The 25,648-nt window shown below is 43.7% G+C and overlaps 1 protein-coding gene and 1 long non-coding RNA gene across 3 annotated transcripts in view; one reads left to right on the top strand and one right to left on the bottom strand.

Annotated features, from left to right (window-relative positions):
* The window catches only part of SCHIP1 (schwannomin interacting protein 1), a 630,453-nt gene that overhangs the window by 301,610 nt on the left and 303,195 nt on the right, over positions 1 to 25,648 (bottom strand). The gene's annotated exons all lie outside the window — the stretch shown is intronic.
* Positions 3,122 to 25,648, top strand: part of LOC128349584 (uncharacterized) — a 41,519-nt gene continuing 18,992 nt past the window's right edge. The window contains exons 1-2 of the long non-coding RNA XR_008318861.1: positions 3,122 to 3,318; positions 4,046 to 4,127. This is a non-coding gene — a long non-coding RNA (uncharacterized LOC128349584). The remainder of the gene's footprint in view (positions 3,319 to 4,045; positions 4,128 to 25,648) is intronic.

Here is a 25,648-nt window from a genome sequence, read left to right as displayed (position 1 = left end):
AAAAATAAACCAGCTGGATCAATCTAATTCAAGTTGCACATACAGTCATCCCTCACCAAACGCGAGGGTTACATTCTGGCAAAACTTTGCATTTGGCAAGATCGCAGTTGGGGTGCAACAGAAATTAGCGGGAGTGAGGGGGGTAGGGAACCACAGAAAGGAAAGGTAATTAAAATCACTTTTAAAAGGTTGAAAATGTCCAGGAATTACTGTTTCCTCCTGTAATTCTTTCCCCCTCCCTCCCTCCCTCCCCAGCCATCTACAGCAGCAGGAGCAGGAACTGGAGAGGAAACAGCAAGTGGGGAGGAATGTTGCCAACTTGGCATGTGCTGGGCGGGGGATAAACTCGGCACAGGGTAGACTCTCTTCCCTTTTCTCTCACCTCTGCTTCTGCCTCTCGGTGCTTCCTGCTTCTTGGCACTGGGATTGGTGTGTGTGTGTGTGGGGGGTAACTCAGCGCCTCATTGGCGGGAAGAAACTTGGCTCCTTGATGCAGGGGGAGAGAAAGGAGAAAACACTTTCCAGAGTGTGGGGTGGAGAGGAGAGAAACATCGGTGGCCAAAGAAGGAAAGGAACAGCAAGCAGGAAGGAATGTTGCTGCCTCCGCACGTGGTGGGGAGGTGAGGAAGGAGAAAACACTCTTGAGCGTGGGGTGGGGAGGACAGAAACATTGGTGGAACAAGGAAGGGAAGCAGGCAAGCAGAGAGCAAGCAGGGAGCAAGCATTGCTGCCTCCACACACACTGGGGGTGGGGAGGAGAGGAAGGAGAAATGCCTCCGCCCCAGCTCCAGGATGTGGAGTGGGCAGGAGAGAAACAGCAGCTGCAGGAGGAAAGTAAGCAAAGTAACAGCAAGTGGTGAGAAACGTTGCTGCCTTGGCACATGCCGGGGGTGGGGTGGGGTGGGCTGGAGAAACTCTGTGGGGGGAACTCTCTACCCCTCCCTCGCCTCTGTCTCTCTTTCTCTTCTGCTTGCTCTCTCTCTCTGCTCCTATCTCTCTTTCTCTTCTCTGCTTCTCTCTGTTTCGCATATACTCAAGCTGTGGTAGGCAAGACAGTCTACAAAAACCCAGCCGCAGATACTCAAAACCGCAGTTGGGGAAATCGCGATTGGTGAGGGATGACTGTCCTTATTGCTACCATCATAATTGTTTTGAAAATTTTCTACTTAGCCATTCATGACTTCTCAAAATGTTAATATTTTAATGTAAAAAACTCATTAAAAAAAAACCAACAACCCGGTGGACCAATCCATTTCAAACTGCACACAATTAATTTAATCAGAATGGACTACAACCACGAAAATTGTGATTACTTTCTGCCAAGCCATTCACAACTGATATTTTGAAGGAGATTGATCCTTGCCATCACTGTGGCAATTGCCAACCATACACATTAGGAGCCACCAATCAGAGTTTAACCACTGGTTGCTCCACCTACGGCCTACTGTTTGAGAGCTTTTTGGTGATGCTCTTTTTCTTAATTATTTATTAGAATTGAATGAAATAAATGAGGCTATTCTCACGATTGCCCAAAAGCGGGCTAAGGGAGCCTAGCCCACTTTTGGGCAATTGTGTGCTGCAATGGGAGCCACACGACTCCCGGTAGCTAGCCTCCATCAATACCCCTCCCCTTAGAAGAGGTTAACGGAGCGAGCGCTCCGATAACCTCATCTTTTTGTTGTGTGTTGCCACAGCACACAGCAACACATGAGTAGACCCCCGACCAGGAGGCTGTAAGCAGCTTCCCGAGCTCAGGGGTCTCTCCAGGATGCCCCGCACACTCACACGGGGCGTTCTGGAACTTCCAGGAGCTGCGCTGCCCCCAATCCCCACAGCTCCTGCCGACTCTGTGACAGGGCCAGCAGTCGTGTGGGTGGCCACCCAGGGCTGCCTTTGGATCGTCTGCGAGGAGACCTGGAAGACGCTCTTCCGGAAGAAGTCTCCCCACAGACCCAGAAGAAGCTCTTCTCGCTGATCATGAAAAGAGCTTCGAAGTCTGTTAATTACAAATTCTGATGTTAACTTGAATCTCTGTTTAGAAAGTAGAATCGCTTGCTTCCTTAGTTACAAGACTGTAGTTACAGTATCTTTACATTCCAGGCATAAACAACACTTATATGAGACTTGGCTTTATAACAAGTTTCCATTAAGAGCTGTCTTAACTGATTCTTTTTCAACATATACTTCCCAGAACCTGACTTGGCTATCTTTATACCTAGCCTTCTTACTATAATGTGCAACAGACACATTTCCTCTGTGAACCTACCATTACAACTGTCACTCAATAACTGAGGTCCAACTGCCCAGTTGGCTTCCAACTGCACAGTTGTTCCTCAGTCGGCTTCCAGTTGGCTTCAGGGAGGGGGAACCCCATAATGCACCACACACTCACGCAGTGCATTATGAGAGCCAGCGTGGTGTAGTGGTTAGAGTGCTGGACTGGGACCGGGGAGACCCGAGTTCAAATCCCCATTCAGCCGTAAAACTAGCTGGGTGACTCTGGGCCAGTCACTTCTCTCTCAGCCTAACCTACTTCACAGGGTTGTTGTGAAAGAGAAACTCAAGTATGTAGTACACCGCTCTGGGCTCCTTGGAGGAAGAGCGGGATATAAATGTGAAAATAATAATAATAATAATAATAATAATAATAATAATAATAATAATAATAATAATAATGGGGGTTATGGGGCAGGGCAACACACCCCGGCACCCTGACCCTCCATGCTGCTGGCACTAGCCTGCAATTGTTTGGGCAGGCAATCTGCCTGCACAAGAAGGAGCCTGCGACCGTCTGCAGGAAGGTAAACTTTTTAAGGCTTTCTCCCCAATAGCCCTCTTGCCCTTTCTCACTGATTGTGAGAAAGTTCTCTCTCTCTCTCTCTCTCTCTCTCTCTCTCTCTCTCTCACACACACACACACACACACACACACACACACACACACACACACATTCTAGTAACATAACTGCTACAGGGGCATGTCCAGCTTGACAGTGCCCCAGGCACCTCCGAGACTTAGAGCCACCATCTTTCCACTCATCTTCTGTAGCTGAAGCTGTTGCTAAGCAACAGAGATTCCTACTAAGCATGTGCCACCATTGACATTATCATCTAATGGAGGTTAGGCTATCACTACCTTAGGCTAAAAATGGGCCAGTTAATTGCATTTATAACAAAAACTGCAAACACCTAACAGTACTAGTTGGGCAAAGCACACATTAGATGTTCACCGTGACCTAGTACCAAAACTGTTTCCCAAAACCCAGAACACAAATGAAGAAATTGCCCAATAAAGACCAACCCCAGCAAAATTTATGAGGTAAAGACAGAAGACAAAAACCTGTCCAAGTGCTGGAGTCACTCATCAAATTTTAAACTCTTTTAAGTAAGCCATTTCTTATCCTTTTACGGGCATGGACAATCCTCAAACTCACCCATCCGACACTGTCAAGTTTCAAAATCAATCCAGTGAGCCATTTTCTAACCATCGCTATTTCAGTCATAGCACTTATCTCTCCCTTCTCCCATTTCTGGTTATAATGGCAGAATGCATCATTTCTGTCTCACCCTTAACATAGCAGCCCTATAATACTTTATCAGATTAAAGTGAGAAGATATTACCTTATCATATGACATAAGAGAACAGCCCATGATGTTCCCAGTGGTGGCAGAACTGAAAATACTAGAAATGTGCTTTGAATGTATCCGCAGTAAATCAAAGCTGGTTTGCATATAAAGTACAGGTACATCACAGTTTTCTACACAGTTACTATAGACCAGGGATTCTCAACATTGGGTCCCCAGATGTTATTCAACTCCCATAATCCCCAACCAAAGGCCACTAGGGCTGGGGATTATGGGAGTTGAAGTCCAATAACATCTGGGGAATCCCTGCTATAGACAATGAACTGACTGAGCTGACTTCACTGAAAAACACTGTTTCATGTAAGCTGACAAGACGTGTTAGATCTGTGATAGCCCCATTCACATCAGGAGAAATGACTGGATTTTGCCATCAATGAACCAGCCCTCTGTTCTTGTTTTAGGATTGTGCCTTCTTGTATTATTGTCCTTAGAAGTTAATGTGAACGCAAGCAGAGCACCAAGCATGGCTTATGAAGATGAAAGGTATGTTGGTTAGCAGAGGGCTCATATCTAGATTAGACTGTTTAGTACGGTACTAAAAGTCATACCAGAAATCTGTTATAATCTGGAGGATGCTGCAATTTATTCCCATAGCTCAGTCAGATATATAGTAGGAAAGTTATTGTATTTATTTATTTATATTTGTACATTGCCCCAATCTTCCATCTCTGGGTGGTTTATAGCAATATAAAACAAATTGAAACAGTTAATTAGGTTAATAATAGGATGCCTCCATGCCTTAAGGAGGCAATTATTAGACCTCTTTTGAAGAAGCCTGCATTGGATCCTTCAGAGTTGAGCAACTATAGGCCTGTCTCCAATCTTCCATTGCTGGGCAAGGTAATTGAGAGGGTGGTGGCCTGCCAGCTCCACACAGTCTTGGAGGAAACTGATTATCTAAGATTATCTAATACTGGCCTTTGGATGGGCTATGGGGTGGACACTGCCTTGGTCAGCCTGATGGATGATCTACAATTGGGAACTGAAAGAGAGAGTATGTCTCTGTTGGTCCTTTTGGATCTCTCAACATCTTTCAATACTATCAAACATAGTATCCTTCTGGAGTGTCTGAGGGGATTGTGGGTGGGAGGCACTGCTTTGCGGTGGTTCTGCTCCTACCTCTCGTATAGATTCCAGATGGTGTTCCTTGGAGACTGTTGCTCTTCAAAATCTGAACTTTCATATGGTGTCCCTCAGAGCTCCATATTGTTTCTAATGAAGTTTAACATCTACATGAAAATGCTGGGAGAAATCATCAGGAGATTTGGTGCAGGGTGCTATCAGTAAGCTGATGACACCCAAATCTATTTCTCCATGTCAGTATCATTGGGAGAAGGCATAACCTCCCTAAATGCCTGCCTGGAGACAGTGAGGGATAACAAACTGAGACTGAATCCAGATAAGACAGAGGTACTTATTGTGTGGGGTTTGAACTCAGGAGATGATTTTGATCTGTCTGCTCTGGATGGGGTCACACTTCCCCAGAAGGAACATGTACGAAGTCTGGGGGTGCTCCTTGATCCTAACCTCTCCCTGGTGTTCCAGGTTGAGTTGGTGGCCAGAGGTGGCCCACGTTGAGATGGTGGCTTCTATCAGCTTTGGCTGATACACCAGCTGAGTCCATTTCTTGAGATAAACGACCTCAGAACAGTGGTACATCTGCTGGTAACTTCCAGGCTTGACTTCTGCAATGCTCTCTATGTGGGGCTGCCTTTGTACGTAGTCTGGAAACTGCAGTTGGTCCAGAATGCGGCAGCCAGTTTGGCCTCTGGGTCATCTTAGAAAGGCTATTTTAATCCTGTATTGAAAGAGCTACATTGGCTGCTTATAAGTTTCCAGGCAAAATACAAAGTGCTGGCTATAACTTATAAAGTCCTAAACAGCTTAAGCCCTGGGTATTTAAGAGAAGGTCCTCTTCGCCATGAATCCCACCTCCCATTGAAATCATCTGGAGAGGTTCATCTGCTGTTGCCACGAACCCGTCTGGTGACTACTAAGAAACAGGCCTTCTCTGAGGCTTTGGAATGTGCTCCCTGCTGAAATGAGAGCCTCATCATCTTTGGCAACTTTAAAAAAAGCAGTTAAGACACATTTGTTCATCCAAGCCTTTAACGAGATTTACAGTTTTTAATAGGGTTTTTAAAATTGTTTTAAATTTTGAATTATTTTAATATTTTAACATGTTAATTTTGTTTTAATTTGTTTTGTTTTGTTGTAAACTGCCCAGAGATATAGGTTTAGGGCAGCATATAAATGTGTTAAATAAATAAATAATAATAAATAATGAACAACACAGAAGCTGGACTACCCCTAAAGGACATATTGTGCTTTGTACATAAATATTCTTATTCTGAAACTGTTACCCTCAAACACAATAAACCTATATTAGCCCTTGAAAAATTCATACATACCATGAAAGGATGCATACTAAGAAATCAAAAAGGTGTAGGAAAACACAAACAAAATGATCAGAGGGAAGACTTAAACATTTGGGGCTTTTTAATTTTGAAAAAGGACAACTTAGAGGGGACATAATAGAGGTTTATAAAATTATGGTATGTTTATAAACTATGGGAAACACCTATATAGGGCAACAGCGATATAGGTAGATGATGAAAGGCATCGTCTTATACTGCGTGGGAGATGGCAATGGTAAACCCCTCCTGTATTCTGCCAAAGACAACCACAGGGCTCTGTGGTCGCCAAGAGTCAATACCGACTCGACAGCACACTTTACCTTTACCTTTATGAGTGCGATATGTTTCTCCCTCTTTCAAAATACTAGAACTCAGGGTCATCCAATGAAATTGGCTGAAATTAGATTCAAGAGCAATGAAATTATCTCGTCACACAACACAAAAGTAATTTATAGAATTCATTGCTACAAATATATTGATGGCTACCAGCTCAGATGGCTTTAATCAGTCTTATCAATAGCTATTAGTTGTGATGACTATATGGAACCTACAGGGCTCAAAGGACACATTTCAAATGATTATCAGCAACGTACAATAAAAAGGGTTATGGTATCTTAGAGATTAATCATTTTTTGTCATGAACATTCTGGTTTGCCAAATTTTAATTTAAGGAATACTGGACCAGGTCTCACGATCAGTGAGACCCGGTTTGGGGCAGTGAGCGGGAAGAGTGGGCTAAGCCCACTCTCCCCGCTCACGAGCGGGCAGGGAGCCCTGGGCGGCCGGATCAGCCGCTCACATGATGGCCAGCTCCGTGACAGAGCCAGCGGGGGGTGGGGGGAGCGGGGGCTGCGTGGCCCCCGCAAGCCCCAATATGCCCTGTGCGAGCACGCAGGGCATACTGGGGAGACCCCCAGAGCCGGGAGGCGGCTTTTCCTCCCGACCAGGGGTCTACTCGTGAGTAGGCGCGCCGCGAAGGTGCGCCGTGGGTACTCACGATCCTAAAAAGCAGGTTTGCTGGAGCACTCACTCCGCAAACCTGCTTTTTAGCAGGGGTTCTCGAGCGGGTTACCCGCTCAAGCACCACCGGGCTCGGCTGTGAGCCTGGTGGTTCTTACGGTCAACAAAAATTGGGCTAGCCTCTGCTAGCCCAATTTTTGTTGATCGTGAGAATCGCCCCACTGTCTCTTTGGGGTGGGTTAGTAGTAGAGATGGATTAGTTTCTACTACTTGGTAAGGAGAGAAGCCAGGGTAGAAGCCTCTGGGGTCTTGGGTTTAGCTAACACAGCACTTGGAATTTGCTGTCCTTTCAAATAGATTCAGACCTTTCAACAAGATCCAGACAAGACAAGGTAGAAACACATAACCTGCTTATTTATTTGCTATGCTACGAACTGAAAGAGGGGGGCAGTTTTCAAAACAATCAGCCAGAAGTGCATTTTTTATGACCAGAGACAACTGCATTCTTCTTGTTGGCAGCAGAAGCCAGAGTAAATGCCATGGACAAAGTTCAGACCATCTCCACTGAACTTAAAATTGATCTCTTCTGCTGTGTTTAATGCCATTAACTACTTTGTTATGACTGTAAGAAAAATGCCCCTGCAATAATGGAAGCAGGAACTTTAATCAGACATCCTGCTGGCTATAGTTAATGAGATATATGCCTGGAAGATGGAACAAATGTAATATTTTATAGCAATTGAAGTGCTGAAAATGTTAAGGCTAAAAATCATCACAAACATGGATGCCTCAAACACTGCATGGCCCCACACCACTGGAATGAAGACACACAACCAATTTGAAATTGGTTCAAATATGGGCTTTGATGTAGGACATTATGAATTAAATAGCTGATCTACAACATAAGCTAGTTAAGGCTAACTATACTTGTTCCCAAGATTAATGCTAAGGAACTGCATTTCCTGCAATTCAATAGGAAATGGGGCTATAGCTCAGTAGTAGAGCATCTGCTTTGCATGCAGAAGGTCCTAGGTTCAATCCTGGGCATTTCCGGGAAGGACTGGAAAGATTCCTGCCTGAAACCTTGGAGAGCTGCTGGACCAATGGTCTAACTTAGTATAAGGTAGTTTCCTATATTCCTATGGAATTAGGAAATTTTATCAAGCAACTTCACCCCAACTTCAGGGACTGGATCAGTATTGCAAAGGGCCTTAGCCCACACACTTAACTAAGAGGTGAATCGGTCAATCAGCATTGGGATCAAGAAGGCTCATTGCTCTGTTCCCATCAACCAGAGTCAGTTAGGGTAAATCTTCCTTCACCACGCTAATACCTCCTATTGACATAAAACGAAGCTATTCTCACAACCAGGAGAAACTGGGCTAAGGGAGCCTAGCCCAATTTCTCCGTGCTGCTCCTGGCAGCAAACCACCAAAAGTACCCCTCCCCTTAAACAAGGTACCCCATATGGATGATCGTGTGCTGCTGTGGCAAGCGGAGCATCCTGGGACTTCCGGGGGCCACGCGGCACCCGATCCCTGCAGCCCCAGGGCTGCCCTTTGATAATCTGTGGGGAGAACGGGCTAAGCCCACTCTCCCCACAGACCCAACAGAAGCTCTTCTCATGGACTGTGAGAACAGCTTCAATGAGTTATTGTAGTTTTGTCACTTGTTTAAATAGCGGCTGCATGGGATGGCAGAGGACCAATCTGGACTGAAACCATGGCATGGGTTATTTTTTAGGAGAGCTGGTCTTGTGGTAGCAAGCATGATGTTCCCTTAGCTAAGCAGGGTCTACGCTGGTTGCATATGAATGGGAGACACAGACTTGATGTGTGAGCAGTGTAAGATATTCTCCTTAGGGGATGAAAGAGCATCTAGATTCCACGTTACCTCTCTGGCTTCTCCAAGATAGGGCTGAGAGAAATTCCTGCCTGCAACCCTGGAGAAGCCACTGCCGGTCTGTGTAGACAATACTGAGCTAGATGGACCAATGGTGTGACTCAGTATATGGCAGTTTCCTATGTTTTAACCCCTTCCCCCCTTTAACAGCAGTTGGATGATTTTCATTGGGAAAATGGGAGGAGGGAGAGGGAGGGTTAAATCCCACCCCACTTTGCACCATGATCACTATACAGATTGCCCCTTCCCTGTGGTTGTTATTTGAGGAGGGAGAGAGATGGAATGACAGTGACATATTATAATGTTGTGTGTAGTTTGACCATGAAATAGGCTAAAGCAGTGTTTCTCAATGTTTTTGGAGACATGGACCAGCACATTATTCATGAGCAGTTTCCAGGACCAGCAGTTAGTAAAGGAGTCGCTCCCCTCACCCCCACCCCCAGGCACCCCCCAAAAACAATTTTGAGCCAGCGGGGGCCTCCACCACTGGGAGCTCTCTGGAGCTCATTTCCAGGCAGCCCTTTCTGCTGGATAATGTTCATTTCAAGGAAGCAAAATGAACGTTATCCAGCAGCAAGGGCTGCTTGGAAATGAGCTCTGGAGAGTTCCCGCCAGCCTCTGTTGGCCCAAAATTGTTTTTTGGGTGTCTGTGTGTGTGTGTGATTTTTATTAGTGATGCCTCATGCCTCAACTCCTCGTGATGCCTCAACGACTCAGGGACCAGCACCAGTCTGCGGACCAGCAGTTGAGAAACTAAAGAATTAGTTTCTGGGCTAAAGAATGCAGCCAAAGGACCTCTTTAGTCCTATCTTTGCAACAGTATGCATCTCTATATCCAACGTAATATCTTCCCCAGTCTGGCATGTTCCTTCATCTATATCCTTCTCTGGAAAAAAACCCTTTGAAATAACAAGATCTCCTGCTGTGCACCTTCTGCTTGATGTATAAGATGGGCTCCTTTCCCACTTCAGTATAAGTAAATGAAGTTTGAAGGGATCCCTTGGTGAAGAACCAGAAAAGGAAGCCTAACATACTTAAAATAATTCAAAAGCATGACAAAACTACTGATTAAAGTCTTCATTAGTAGCAAGCATGGATTGGGGAAGAATGCATATATTTATGGCTGGTGGAAAATGGTTTGAGAGAGAAAACGGAAAACAAAAGTCCAGACTTGATCTGTCAGTCATAATTTCTGCCCCAGAGGTCGTTGCCCCTTATTCCAGGTTTGTGAGGGTTAGTTATCTCCTCAGTGATGAGAAAAGGGCAATCTATACCCACTCAAACATACTCTATGATTTTATAAACTTAAAGGCTACTCCCTATCATTGAAAAAAACAGGTTGTGGGTTCCATCCTGCTGAGCCTCAGCTCATATTAAACCCTTCAGGCAGCTTATGAGAGGCAATCTGTTAGGCATACATCCCAAACTGAAGCATCCTGCAGGTTTAGGGGACACAGGGGCTTTAAACGCAATATTGCTCCTGCAAAAAAACACCTCAGGACTTTGAATTCACTGCAGAGGTTGTCAGAGAAGTAAGTGGCAAGATTTCCAGAAATCCAGTAATGATGCGTGACAGAGCTACTATGGTTATGTATAATTAAATTGTGACTGCACTGAATGAGAAAAATAGCAAATCTTGATACAATAGTAAATTTTGGTGTATTATACACAGAGGAAACCCTGGAAGTGATGTCTTCCATCACTTGGAAGACATCACAGCAGTGAAAAGTGGGCTTTAGAACATTATCTGGCCATTTTCCTTAAATTTATAATATTCGTTGTATATAAATATTTGCCATATTTGTATTTCTTTAATTTATGAATATGATAATGAATACAACGAATATTTATATATTCATAAATATTTATAATATTTATAAATTTGAAAATATACAGTATTATCACTTCATTCTTCAAAGGGTTTCACGTACAGTATCCTACTGTAATCCTCACAACAACCTTATAAGGTAGGGTCAGCATTATAATCTTCATGTTGCAGATGGGGAGCCGAAACTGAGCGAATAGTTTAGCTTAAGCCTACCTAGTGAGCTGATAGCCGTGGTAAGATTTCCAACAGAGACTTCCTTATTCAGTTTTGTATCCCTAATACTACACCATCTCTCACCTAAGTGTGAAGCTTGACAAAGTGCAGGTGAAGAAAGAACAAGGCATAAAAAGGGAAAGAAAAAAACTCACTGGCCTCGAAAAGCTGATATTATTTAGTGCCTCAACTAATGATGTCCAGGCTATTTTTTAAGGGTCAGAGGTACAAATAAAAGCCTCGGTAAATTTTCTTTGGTCTCTGGTTGAAAAAGAGCTAAACCTTTGTCACTGGATTTGACCTTCTTTAGCTCATCTCATTTTCTCCCTCAGAAAGGCTACGTTGATAAAGTCAGGATAGGGACTTGCTTAGTATTGTACATTCTGTTGGTTAAAAAGGATAGTCAAGGCGAATTGAGACAATCCGCTCACATGGCAGTACAGCAAACGTTTCTTCTGTTCACTAGGAATTGGGAGAGGCCTACTCAATGTCTTCCTAAGCCACTTGTCCTCTTACCTTGTCCCCAAGTCTTATCTGGTGGCAGCAGTGAAAAGTGGGGTAGTTGCTGAAACTTTGATTAGACTCTAGAATGCTGCAGGCACAAGGATTTCAGCCCCAGGAAATCAAAATACCCAACAATTCTTGTACCACAAAGCTGCTTCAGGTCTAAGGAGGTGTTGAATGCAGCAACTCTTCTCAACATTGCTGCTGCTGCCACCATGTAAGCGTAAACAAGAAAGGAGGCAGAACTAATTATAAGATGAGCCCAAATTTCAGCAAGATTTGGGCTTAGCTTGTAATTATCCTGGAAATTCCCAATTGTGGAATTTTGTAGTTTAAATCCCACAGTTTCTGGGCATATCACAATGTCTTGAACAAGTCAAAAACTTATCATAGGGAAAGCCACAAAATGATGAAAATTTCAAGTGAGATGGGCAACTGAAAAATATGTTTAGAGGTGTCTGTCTCTTTAGATTTGTGAACTCTTATTATTTAGGGAATAATAATACACTGACTAAAACTACAGTTTCACATGGGAAGCTGCTGTATACCCAGTCGGACCATTGATCCATCTAGCTCAGTATTGTCTACACAGGCTAGCAGCAGCTTCTCTGAGGAGTCTTTCTCAGCCCTAACTTGGAGATGCCAGGGATGGAACTTGGAGCCTTCTGCATGCAAGCATGCAAATGCTTTTCCCAGAGAGGCTCCATTCCCTAAGGGGAATATCTTACAGTGCTCACACACGTAGTCTCTCATTGAAATGCAAAGCAGAGCAGACTCTGTTCAGCAAAGGGGACAATTTATGCTCCCTATGACAAGACCCTGGAGAGAATCTATCTATGTGGTCCCTAAGAGTCGACACCGACTTGACAGCACTTAATCAATCAATCAATCAATCAATGACAAGACCAGCTCTCCTCCCTTTTGATTGGTATTGTGAAAAAGTTAGAACAGTTGTGAAATTGAGAATATATTTACTGCTTTTGATGGTCAAACTGATACAAAGCTAGTGAGGCCGTTCACATGACCAGGCAGATGGGGCAGCAGGGAAGGTTTGTAAAACTCACTTTCCCCCCATACTACTGATCCCTTGTTGCTGGGAGCGCAGACTGCATTCCCAGATTATCTGCACTGTGTGCTTACAACGCGGAGTTCCCTAGGCCAGGACAATGCATCCTGGCCTCCAGAGATCCCACAATGTACTGCACGACCGCTCTAGGTGCCAGTCTCTGTGTCCGCTGGTGCTAAACTTAACTCCAGCAAACACATATTCCAGTAGCCCAAGTTAGGGGAGCACTCACTCTCTTAAAATCGGCTAGCAGCCGGGCTAAAAATCCAGGCTAGGCGGCACTGACCCCACTGATTCCAGGGCCTGATCCCGGTGGTTCTCACATGCAGCCTAACCTAGCCTCTATATGTTTTAGACAGAAAGCTGTTGCTGGGTGTGTAAAACCCTCTTGGTCCAACTTGGAGCCTAAATAGAAAATGGTGACATGCTAGAAGTGTGATAATCAATTTTGTTAATCCTTTTTGGTTTTTTTGGAGAGGATATATACCAGTTTGGTCTTAATACCAGTCAAAGCTATTGTTTTTAAACAAACATGTTGTTTGATACCCCCCTTCACTCCCTCCGCCCTTTGTATGGCTAAAATTACTATTACTCTATTCAGGTAGGGGAGGGTCTACAAATATTCTTGGGAGCTTATTATGGATCTACTTATGGCAGAAGCATCTTGAGGGAAGGGCAATTTTAACTGGAGTTTTCTGATTATCAGTGGAAGGATTGTGTGAATGGGAAAGGAGAAAATGTATAAGGGGTCATCAAATGGTGTGGAAGAGAATGGAGTAGATTAACAAACTAGGGGTGTGCACAAAACTGGAAAACCCGGTTCGGTTCATGTAGAACTGGACTCAAACTGAACTGGGTCCGGTCTGGTTCTGTGCACACTAGAGCCAGGCTCGGTCTGGCTTGCGTGGGGAGGAACAGATTTTTTTAAAAATCCCCCCAGCAGCCTCCCCCGGTTTCCAATGACCAGCTTCAGGCTGTTTTTGGCACTCTGTGCACTGGTGGCTGCCATTTTGGAGGCCACTGTGAATGATCAATGGCTATCTGCTTGGATGGGTCATGACTCGGCTATGCAAACGGCCAGTGCACATGCACAGTAGCCTCCAAAATGGCCTCCACCACTGCGCAGAGGCCCAGAATGGGTCCAAAACAGCCTGAAACAGGTTGTTGGAGATTGGGGGAGGCTGGCGGGGGGAGGGGGGACCTTAGCAGATACTCCCATGGCTATGGCAGCACCCCCTGAGGCCCTGCAATGGCAGTAGTTCTGTTTGGCTTTAGACAAAACAAAAACCCGATCCAGCTTCGGCCTGGTGGGTTACGCTTAACCTCAAGCCAAACCGGGCCCAGTCCAGCTTGAGAGTGAGCCCTCAAGCCAGGCCAGTTAGAGTTCAAGCCAGCTTGACCTTGAGCCAGCTCGCATATCCCTATAACAAACCAATGCCATGCTCCTCTGTGGGAGAATGCCAGTTATTTAGTACTTTGAATATGCATCACTTGGAAAATAAAGACATATAGACAGGTCCTTGACTAATTATTTCAGGTCAAACACAAGGACTTCATCCTTCGTAAGCTCTGCAACTTCTTGCCAAGTGTATCTATGACCTGGCCCATTGAGGGTAACACAACAGCAAACAGGTTTGAGGGACCATCGGGCAGCATAGTGTAACACTATGGTAAGTGAATGACAACAGCAGTGGATCAGGCAACTTAACTCACTTTTATTGGGGTATTACATCAGAAGAGGGCGAAGGTTCAGCTCACCTCCTCCTTTTCCAGTCTTGTTGCCTACTAGGGGATCCCGGACGGTGCCCTCCACTTGGCTCAAGCAGGGGTGCCTCCCTTCTTTCAGGATAGGAACCTCTGGGGCTGTATCACCTCTTTCCAAGCAACCCTCCTCAGTATTGACCACAAAGCCCTTCTTCCTCTGGGTCTTTCTTGTGGGACAGGGTTCCACTTGGAATGAAGGCGTTGGCTCGTGGCCACTTCCAGTATAAAGTGCTCCTCATCCTCTCTCTGCTTTCTCCTTTGTTCCTTCTTCTCCTTTCATAGACCTTCAACTTCTTCTGGGGGTAGAATCTTCCACAGCAGCCTCCTCACCTGTGATAACTTGGTCCCTCTCCTCCTACTTCCCGCCCCAAGGCCCCTAGGTGTTGACTTCAGTCAGGATGCTCTGTCGCTCAACTGCAGCATTGCTCCTGTTTCTGAAGCCATTCATCTGGGGTCCCAGGTTTGTCACAGTAACTCTCCACCTGTCCATTTTTGCACAGTTTCCCTTTGGCCTTCAGACTGCTCCTGCTGGCTTCCTTTCCTTTTCCACATTTATCTGGACTACACCCTTTCCCAACTTTCCTTCCTGTCTCAGGTCCCTGCTTCTTCTACATTTCCTTTTCTTGGGCCTTCTGTAGTTCTGACCCTCTCTAGGATGAGTTCAGCTCAGCCAATGACAACCCTTATGATCTGAACAGCTCAGCCAATGGGAGACACACTGCCCAGCTCCTTTGTGAAAGTTGGGCAACTGAGCTAATTGGTGCAAGAGGCTTCACCACCCCCACCCTGACCTCCACATCAAAATAAAATCCCATGGTGTATAATAATATACAGGTGAAACTCGGAAAATTAGAATATCGTGCAAAAGTCCATTAATTTCAGTAATGCAAATTAAAAGGTGAAACTGATATATGAGACAGACGCATTACATGCAAAGCGAGATAAGTCAAGCCTTAATTTGTTATAATTGTGATGATCATGGTGTACAGCTCATGAAAAACCCAAATCCACAATCCCAGAAAATTAGAATATTACATGGAACCAAGAAGACAAGGATTGTAGAATAGAACAATATCGCACTCATTGTTCCTCTATACACGCCTTCCTTCCTCCCTTTAAGCAAAAAGGAACATATTCTATTTTAAAAGTGTTTAGAATGCTGATGCACTGGGCACTATGATGGGTAGTTCACTTAACTGTAATATGTAAGTAAATAAGCACCCCTAGGAAATTCCATCTTCTTGTTCTGATAGCTACCCATTTAACCTCCAGCCTGTTGGTTTATGGTGTGGCTGAAGCTATTAATGGAATTAAAATCTTGTGTAATATGTCTGCTTATCTTGTATGCTGCAGTCTACTTAAAGGAATTTGTTACTTTTAAATTAAATTGAAACAATTTACCCAAGCAAAGCAATATACATACTTAGGAAATAATAGATAATTAAACCCCAAATCTCTCACTCACAGTTTTCTCATGGATAGACTAGAGCGCCGTTTGTTAGGAGAAGAAAGCCATTTAGGGTAACGAGATAGGCGTGCTTTAGGTATACAATTCTCACAGGGTGGCCTAAGGTTTGTTTTGGAGCTAAACCCACATGAAAAATTTTGGTGTCATTTCAATGCTGCCATAAATAGACTCATGCAGTATGGAAATTGCGGGAAACATATTTCAGGGGTCCTTAGAAATAAAAAGTCTGGAAAGTAAATAAATAAGAAGCCTGCATTTATTCTGCTAGTGTTTGGTCGACTGGAGTGTAGCAAGGGAAGTTTCAAAATGCAGGTAATAAGAGCAAGGGATACCAAAAAGCTGGGTATCAACAATTGTTGCTATAGACTATAAGCCTGTAGACAAGGCCTGTTTTATGTTACGTCTGTGTGGCACCTCCAGCTTGCCACATGGCACTTCCCCTCGTTCTGGAGAAGCACATGTTCCCCTTGAACTTTTGGATGCTCCTTCCTTGCTCCTGCTATACTCACCTTCCCACTTAGTGACCTCAGAATAAGAGTGCTGAAGATCCTTAGAGAGGGGGTTATTTATTTTATTTTTATTTATTTATTAGAAACATTTAATATACCGCCCACTCCGAAGACTCTGGGTGGTGTACAAAAATATACAGAGCAAGACAGCATTAAAATTACATTCTAAATTAAAAAATTAAAAACTAAAGTAACTAACAAAAAGAAAAAAACCAACAATGCTGTGGAATGTCCTTCTCAGGATACCATAATTGTAATGTTGTTGTCTAATAGTTAAGATGTGACTGTTTAAAAATGAGAGGCTGACTTTCCCCCTCTATTTTTGCTGCTGCTTTGTTATGATGTGTGTGTGTGTGGTGATGGGGTTCCTGTAAGCTGCTGTATTCTTTACTGTATTTATTACTTTGATGCTGCTATTGTGGGTATTTACATTTAGTTTAATTATTTTATTACCTGTTTTGACTATGTTATCAGTTTAGCCACTCTGATCTTTTTTTCAGAAGAAAGGCAAGATACAAATTTAAAAATAAGTAAAAATGGAGACACACCTAATACTGATCTTCTGAACTGCAGGCACATATCTTGGATGCCTCATGGAATGAAACTTGGATTTTATTTCCAGTTTTATTAATAGATCAGGAAATGAAAGTGTTGAAACTTCTCTACAGATACCCAAAAGCTCCTTAGAGGGCTTTGTACCCTACCAAAATGGAAAAAACACAAACATTTTCAATAAGATTATAGGAGCAAACAAGATCTAACAAATGCAGACACAGCAGAAAATTAATTCATGGTCTCATGCAAAGGCAGTTAGTGAGAATTAAATTAACCTTTTACCCCTGATCTTATATGCTCCAAGGTCTTCCATTAAAGTTCTAACAAGTTAAAGTGGGATGCATTATGATTATTTTAAATTACAAAGCAGAAATGTGTTACCAGATGTAACAAGTGTCCAGAAATTAAAACAGGCATTTTTATTGGGAGCTGAAGAACATGTGTGATGGAAGAGTAAAAGATGTATTGATGTTAATCATGTCATTGGCTTGATGCTGTTAACATCTGTTTACTAAATCAGAGCTGCAAGGGACATGCTCTGTGACAAGAATTGCGGCATGCAGCTTAAACCTTTTGCCCCCACCATGGTTCCAATCTGGATTGGGTCTCCCTTTAACTACGGTCTGTCTGGGGAGGGAAGCTCCCATTTGTGTCAAGATGGAAGGCTTCTTGTGGGCTGCAGCTATAACTCAGTGGCAGAGCACCTGCTTTGCAAGGACAGGGCAGGACACCTGCACCTTTAACACCTGGTGATGGATGGAACTTTGGCAGGCACCGTTTATCATGCAGGAATAAGAAAAGCTACACAGAACCTAGGTGGCCAATGTTTCTGCTGCTCACCTGACTTCTGTAGAAACTTAAATTAGAGCTCAAGTGGAGAAGCCTGATTACTCCCCAGTGCCTAGGGAAGCCCCAGCTTGCCTAGCTAAAAGCCATTTTCCCACTCCTCTGTCAGATAGGCCAGCCACACTCATCTGTCTTGGAAGCAGGTAATTAGTTCCAGCTGCTGACCTTCCTGCTGAGGAGGAGATTCTGAGACAGGAGGGAATCTCACCTCTGAATCCTTGAGAACCTATATTCTGGAAATACAGGCCACAATACAGAGAATAATGATACTTGCTATCTACATAGTGGTCTTTCTAAGTGCTCAATATACTTCACTTATAGTAGCTTAGTGTTTTCAACAATCCTGTATAGTTGGCCGGTATTATTAGCTCCATATTACTGATTGGAGGCTTTCCTATAAAAACAAAATAATGGCTTTTCTATGGTCACTCAGTGATCAGCATCTAGAGCAGTGTACTGAGGGTCAAGCGGCATGTTTCTACTCTAATTGAGCACCTCTGGAGTGTGAGGGCGCTCTGGAAAGTACTTGCATTCTTGTGCAAAAGTGCCCACACTTCAGGGAGAGTGCCCAACAGCATGGGGGCTAGCACTGAGTGCTGCCAGATGTTAGGAGTGCCAGCATGCAGAGTGCCATCCATGCTCTGGATGTCTCAGTTTCAGATCCTACCTGCAATATGGGTTGGGTGGTTTGGGGAGGGGGGTAATACAAATGGCCGTACAGGGTTGTTCTAAGGATTATTGAGATAATGTATACAAAACCCTTTGAATATTAGCTGCTGACCCAAAATGCCTCCCCAAATTTTTGCCTCCCCATCTGTAGGCAGCAAAGTGGGGGGAGGCAAGAGGATTGCCTAACCAGAAGCCATTTTACTTTATCCCCCAAATCCTCACATTTGACGGTATCATTTTAGAGTTTCTTGGAGGCAAAAGAAATGCTGGCTGCCAACCAACCGCCACTGAGAGGAGGGTTGCCCCCACAAAACAGGCAATGGCAAAGAAAACTGAAGATGATGAAGAAGATTTGTTCCTTTTTTTGCTCCTCAAGCGACACCTCAAAATTGGAGCTGGAAGTTCTCAAGAGGCAACTTATAGGGCTTAGGCCTGCTCTGAATACTGGGAGAGAAGCCCTACAAAAATGCTGCCTTATTAGAGTTAAAGCAAGAACTTCTGACTCAGTCTTTAGCCACTATTCCATACTAATTCTCTATATTATGACATGCTGTGCATGGAAGTGTTATTATGGTGGAGGGATCCAATTCCTGCCACTGGAGCTTTTGACTGGCAGTGAGAACGGTAGATGCACCAGCATAAAAGGCACAAGCCACTTTTAAAATGGAACTATAGCATATGCTTCAAAAACATCAGAGCTGAGATCTCCTGTGAAATGTCATGGATAGGCAACACCAGAAATTTAATAATCTTAGTTGCGTGGATTCTTAGGAAATAAAAGAGCATGTATTTCCTAAGGAAACTCCAAAGGACAGCTTTTCAGAATCTCCAAACCCTTTTGTATGCAACCTGTAACCATTTATGATGCATGAAACCATGGTACAAGTAATTTACGGAGCTTACAAAAATGGCATGCAAATGCTGTTGCTGCTTGTCATTTGCAATTTATTAGGAGATAAGTATTATAAGACAAGATAATATTAGGAGATAAGTAAGGTGGTGATCTGTAGTTTGCTTAATATGGCTTACATGGTATTAGCACAATTGAATTGTTAATTTAGTTGAAACTGATTAAAAACTTGGATTAAAATAATGGATACAAAATAGACGCTGCAGTAAAGGGAACACTAACTGAAGGAAAGGAAGATAGGGAATAGATTAAATGAAAACTCGTATTGGATTCTAGTTGTGTGACAAACTTTCAAACTCAATGAGCCCTTTCTCACGATCATGAGAAAGGGCTCCAAACGGCAAGGGGAGGAAGGCTTCAAAAGCTTACCTACTCCGCAGACGACCCATTCCACTTTGCTGGGTGAATGGACCGTGCACCCAGACAATCCTCCACAGCAGGGAGGTTTGGAGGCTGGGAAGCCCTCACAACTCCCATAATGCACCACACGAGTATGCAGTGTATTACGGGGATCCCCTGGCACCAGCAAGGAGCCCTGCAGTCTCCCAGTCCTGGCTGCAAGCAGCTGGGGCTGGCAGACGAATGAAAAAAATGATATTAAGGGAGCACTTGCTCCCTTAATCTCATTTTGCAGCTGGGCTCTGGAGGCAGGTTTGCTGCCTCACCACCACCAGGAGCCGTGGGGCTCCTGGCAGTTCTCACCTGACAGCAAAACTGGGCTAGGCTTTCTTAGCCTGGTTTTGCCTGTGCGTGAGAATAGCCCCAATGTCTTCATTATGTGGAATTATCATGGTTATCAGCCATGATACCTAAGTGGAACCCCCATATTGAGAGGCAGTATGCCTCTTAATATCAGAGGCTGTGAACATACAACAAAAGATGACTCTTGCCTTCATGCCCTGCTTGTAGGATCCTGGAGGCATCTTGCTGATCATGGCTGCAAACAAGATGCTGGAGGTGACAGAGCCTTGGTCTGCTCCAGCAGGGCTTTTCTTGGGTTCTTACACATAGGTGCTCAGATAAAAAATTGAAAGACATTTTGTCACATGTCTGGGTTTTCTGTTCTGAGCTGAGGAAGTGAACTCCTTCATTGGATTCAAAAATGCGGAAGTATGATGCTTTAACCATGACATTAATAAGCATTTTTTGAGACTTATCAAGTTCTTTGTTGGGTGAATCACTTCTTTCACCCACTGTTGTCACCTGCTCACACAATCACTGAAACATGCACTTAACTCACAGATGCAAGTAACTCAGCCATGGCACAATATGTGTTCTGTAGCTGTAGAAACAAACAAACAAACAAACAAATATTTATTTATTTATTTATTTATTTATTTATCTATCTATCAAATTTGTACACTGCCCCAAACTTTCGTCTCTGGGTGGTTAACAATAGCATAAAACAAGTTAAAATATATACAAAAACTTAAAACAAATTTAACAATTTAAAAATCACCTACAAATTAAAACCTTGAAATTTTAAAGAACTGAAAAAGCTTGGGTGAAGAGGTGGGTTTTCAAATGCTTTTTAAAAATTGTCAGAGATGGGGTGGATTGTATCTCAGTAGGGAGCACATTCCACAGTCTCGGGGCAGCAACTGAGAAAGCCCGTCCCTGTGTGGCCACCAGCCGAGCTGGAGGAAACTGGAGATGGATCTCTCCGTACAACCTCAATGGGTGGTGGGCTCATAATGAAGAAGACGTTCTCTTAGATACCCAGGACCTAAGCCATTTAGGGCTTTATAAGTTATAATCAGCACTTTGTATTTTGCCCAGAAACCTACTGGCAGCCAGTGTACCTCTATCAACACAGGAGTGATGTGGTCTCTCTGAGATGACCCAGAGACCAACCTGGCTGCCGCACTCTATACCAGCTGAAGCTTCCAGACCCACATATACAGCTAGGACTCTGCAACCAACTCATGTTTGGTTGTTTGTGTGAATGGATGGCTCTCAGGAGTGAAAACAAGCAGCCCAAGGCAACCTGTGAACGAGCTCTTAGTTCTCGATCAAGATAGAGGAGAAAAACAGCTATTTCCATTGAAGATCATTCAATTGTATTATTGCATTAATGTTTCTTAAAATGAACCTACAAACACTGTCCACTTAATTGCTGTGACATCTGATTGGCACCTGCTGAAACACCAATGGTTGTTAAGAGGCATTTAGAATTTCCTTGTATGAACTGAATCAATAGGGCTACAGGTAGGACCTGAAAAACATGTTTCAAAGTAACCATTTCAGATTTGGGTTATATAAAGCTTGCATCTATAATGAGTACATCAAAAACCATTTGAGCACTGCAAAATACTATTTAAACGAGGAATTGGTGTGTTCTCCTACTGAGCAAGGTCTGGCAACCACAGCATAAACAAACATGCAACTCGGCAGGAGAAAAGTTCTTTACGGACTTTTAAGGCTGGATTTAAAAACAATTTGAAAAAGAAAGAGGTTGATTTCTAAGAGGCACCCAGCTGAGTAACTTCATTGATGCTGACTGGCATCATATGACTAAATCCTCTTATGGCTTTTTGAAAATAAAATTCACCTTTCACTGAACAACACAAAGAGGAAACATTATGTATTAAGAGTTTTAAAATTTCACATTCGTAAAATGTAAACCAGTTTTGTAACCTCGATATTCAAGTAGACTCTGCTGAAGCCTGTGTGGAACCCAGTAGTGCGAGTCAATGCTCCTGGACAATTTGAATTCAAGAGGAATTCATACCATACTATTTTCATACCATATTCATACATAGCCTATTTTGGAGATAAATCGGGGCAATTAATGAAATTAATGAAAAATGTCCATTTTTAGCAGATCAACAATTGGAACTAGCTGTCCTGGCGCAGAGAATCTGCGCCCCTAGTTCTCCCTGTCTCTCCCCGCACCATCCCTTCACCTGTTCTCTCCCCCTTCCTTCAGCCCCAGTTCGTTCTCTACCCCCTCCCTTCAGCCCATTTGTTCTCTCCCCTCCCTTCAGCCCCAGTTCATTCTCCCCCCTCCCTTCAGCCCCATTCATTCTCCTCCCTTTGGCCCCAGTTCGTTCTCCTCCCCTCAGCCCCAGTTTGTTCTGGCTGGCCGTCGCTTCCTCTTCCTGCCAAGTGGCCAGGCCGGCCGCCGTTTCCTCTCACCTTCCTTTCCCCCTCCCCTCGCTCGTGAACTCTCACAAGAGCTGCCACGAATGGGATTAGTCACAGGTACATCTTAGCAAAATTATACATAGAGATGGTCTTACTTGAATAGTATGAACAAACAAACAACAAACAAAAATAAGTCTAACATATTTACAAGTAAAATGAAAAAGACTATTAAAAAACCTACACTCCTCTGTATTGGTAAACTACTCCCTGGAAAGAGTGCATGTTGGGGAGTTTAATCCCTAGTTATCAGTAGATTTAAGCAGCAAATGTTTGCCTCACAGTTATATTCCTTCTGTGATCTTATCTTGAGATGACATTTTATAACTTGTGTGCTCCCTTCTCCCTTTTCTATCCTCCTCCTTCTCCCCCTCATACTTCCTCCCATCTGAGAGGGAGGAATCCTGGGTAGTTAAGCCACAGCTCTGTTTGTTGAGGTCTGAATCCAGGAGCTGTGGTTTACTTGGTTAACAAACCAGGCAAAGAAATCAGGATCTGATCTTAGTTTCATATCCTGGTTTGCAAAGCAGTGAAGCACAGATCTCAAGTTCAGACCACATGCACAGTTGTGGCTTAACTAACCAGGATTCTTGTGTCACAACTCTGTGCCGAGAAGAGGAGAGGAGAGGAGAGGGTAGTGGTGATGATGCAAACTTTACCATGGCAAGAAACAAAAAATGACTGTCAATACCATTGGCAATGCCAGCTCTGCAATACTGTCTCCATATCTCTGACAAGTTATCTTTACAGTCTTGTTGTACTTAGGACAATGCAATTGAGTTGATATAAGCTCCTGATGGGTGTTTAAAGGAGCTTATGTATTATGTCTCAAACAGAGTGGAACATCACACTTACACAGTTTTACAAAATACTTCTGTAGCTTCCTGCACAGATAGGGTAGCATCATTGCCCTCTGAACATGGCAATTATGCAGTAAAAGCCACAGATTGGTTTACTTTCTCCCCATGGTTCTTGCATAATTAGAACAAATTCAACAAAATTTTAAGATGCGAGCAAGAAAACAGCAGCATAGACAAAGCTGTAGGCAAAGTTAATTGCTTGATCTGTTTATGTAGATCTAATTTAGAACATCAATCGAACCCTAGCAAATTTTGCTTATTTCCTTTGAGTATTAATTATTAGTACAGAACGTAATGTTTAATGATCAATATAACATTAAACTGCTAGTTTCCACTGCAGGTGCCTTTGTGGACTTCTTTAGATTAAGCGCTACTTGGCATAAGAGTTAGAGGATATGGGATCCTCTTTGATTCTGCTAAGGTATTTTGTGTTTTCCCAAATTTTCAACTTAGCTTCCTTTTTTCCTCCAAGAGATATGTAGAAGTAAAAACTCTGCAGCTTTGGATCCAACGGACAAGGTCTCCAACTCAAATAGTTCCTGATTTTTTTTAAAAAACCACATTTATATCCCACTTTTTCCTCCGAGGAGCTCAGAGCGGTTTGCATGGTTGTGTTTATCCTCACAACAACCCTGTGAAGTAGGTTAGGCTGAGAGATTATTATTATTATTTTTACATTTTATATCCCGCTCTTCCTCCAAGGAGCCCAGAGCGATGTACTATATACTTAAGTTTCTCTTTCACAACAACCCTTTGAAGTAGGTTAGGCTGAGAGAGAAGTGACGGCCCAGAGTCACCCAGCTATTATCATGGCTGAATGGGGATTTGAACTTGGGTCTCCCCGGTCCTCGTCCAGCACTCTAACCACTACACCACGCTGGCTCTCATGAGATACATGACTGGCCCAGAGTAATCCAGTGAATTTCATGGTTGAATGGGGATTCGAACTCGGGTCTTCCTGGTCCTAGTCCAACACTCTAACCACTACGCTATGCTGGCTCCCTATTGAGCCAGAATGGAATAAAAGTTAGGGTAGAATATACAGGTGAAACTCGAAAAATTAGAATATCGTGCAAAAGTTCATTAATTTCAGTAATGCAAATTAAAAGGTGAAACTGATGTATGAGATAGACGCATTACATGCAAAGCGAGATAAGTCAAGCCTTAATTTGTTATAATTGTGATGATCATGGCATACAGCTCATGAGAACCCCAAATCCACAATCCCAGAAAATTAGAATATTGTGAAAAGGTTCAACAGTCTAGGCTCCAGGTGTCCCACTCCAATCAGCTAATCAATCCATAACACCTGCAAAGGGTTCCTGAGCCTTTAAATGGTCTCTCAGTTTGGTTCATTAGGAATCACAATCATGGGAAAGACTGCTGACTTGACAGTTGTGCAGAAAACCATCATTGACACCCTCCATAAGGAGGGAAAGCCTCAAAAGGTAATTGCAAAAGAAGTTGGATGTTCCCAAAGTGCTGTATCAAAGCACATTAATAGAAAGTTATGTGGAAGGGAAAAGTGTGGAAGAAAAAGGTGCACAAGCAGCAGGGATGACCGCAGCCTGGAAAGGATTGTCAGGAAAAGGCCATTCAAAAGTGTTGGGGACTTTCACAAGGAGTGGACTGAGGCTGGAGGTAGTGCATCAAGAGCCACCACACACAGACGGATCCTGGACATGGGCTTCAAATGTCGTATTCCTCTTGTCGAGCCGCTCCTGAACAACAAACAACGTCAGAAGCGTCTTACCTGGGCTCAATAAAAAAAGAACTGGTCTGTTGCTCAGTGGTCCAAAGTCCTCTTTTCTGATGAGAGCAACTTTTGTATCTCATTTGGAAACCAAGGACCCAGAGTCTGGAGGAAGAATGGAGAGGCACACAATGCAAGATGCTTGAAGTCCAGTGTGAAGTTTCCACAGTCTGTGTTGATTTGGGAAGCCATGTCATCTGCTGGTGTTGGTCCACTGTGCTTCATTAAGTCCAGGGTCAACGCAGCCGTCTATCAGGAGATTTTGGAGCACTTCATGCTTCCTTCCGCAGACGAGCTGTATGGGGATGCTGACTTCATTTTCCAGCAGGACTTGGCACCTGCCCACACTGCCAAAGGTACCCAAACCTGGTTCAATGACCATGGGATTACTGTGCTTGATTGGCCAGCAAACTCGCCTGACCTGAACCCCATAGAGAATCTATGGGGCATTGCCAAGAGAAGGATGAGAGACATGAGACCAAACAATGCAGAAGAGCTGAAGGCTGCTATTGAAGCATCTTGGTCTTCCATAACACCTCAGCAGTGCCACAGGCTGATAGCATCCATGCCACGCCGCATTGAGGCAGTAATTGCAGCAAAAGGGGCCCAAACCAAGTAGTGAATACATATGCATGC

This window comes from Hemicordylus capensis, chromosome 3 (assembly GCF_027244095.1).
Source record: "Hemicordylus capensis ecotype Gifberg chromosome 3, rHemCap1.1.pri, whole genome shotgun sequence".
Taxonomy (NCBI): domain Eukaryota; kingdom Metazoa; phylum Chordata; class Lepidosauria; order Squamata; family Cordylidae; genus Hemicordylus; species Hemicordylus capensis.
Note: the sequence above shows the minus strand (reverse complement) of the source record. Positions and strands in the feature narration are given on the sequence as shown.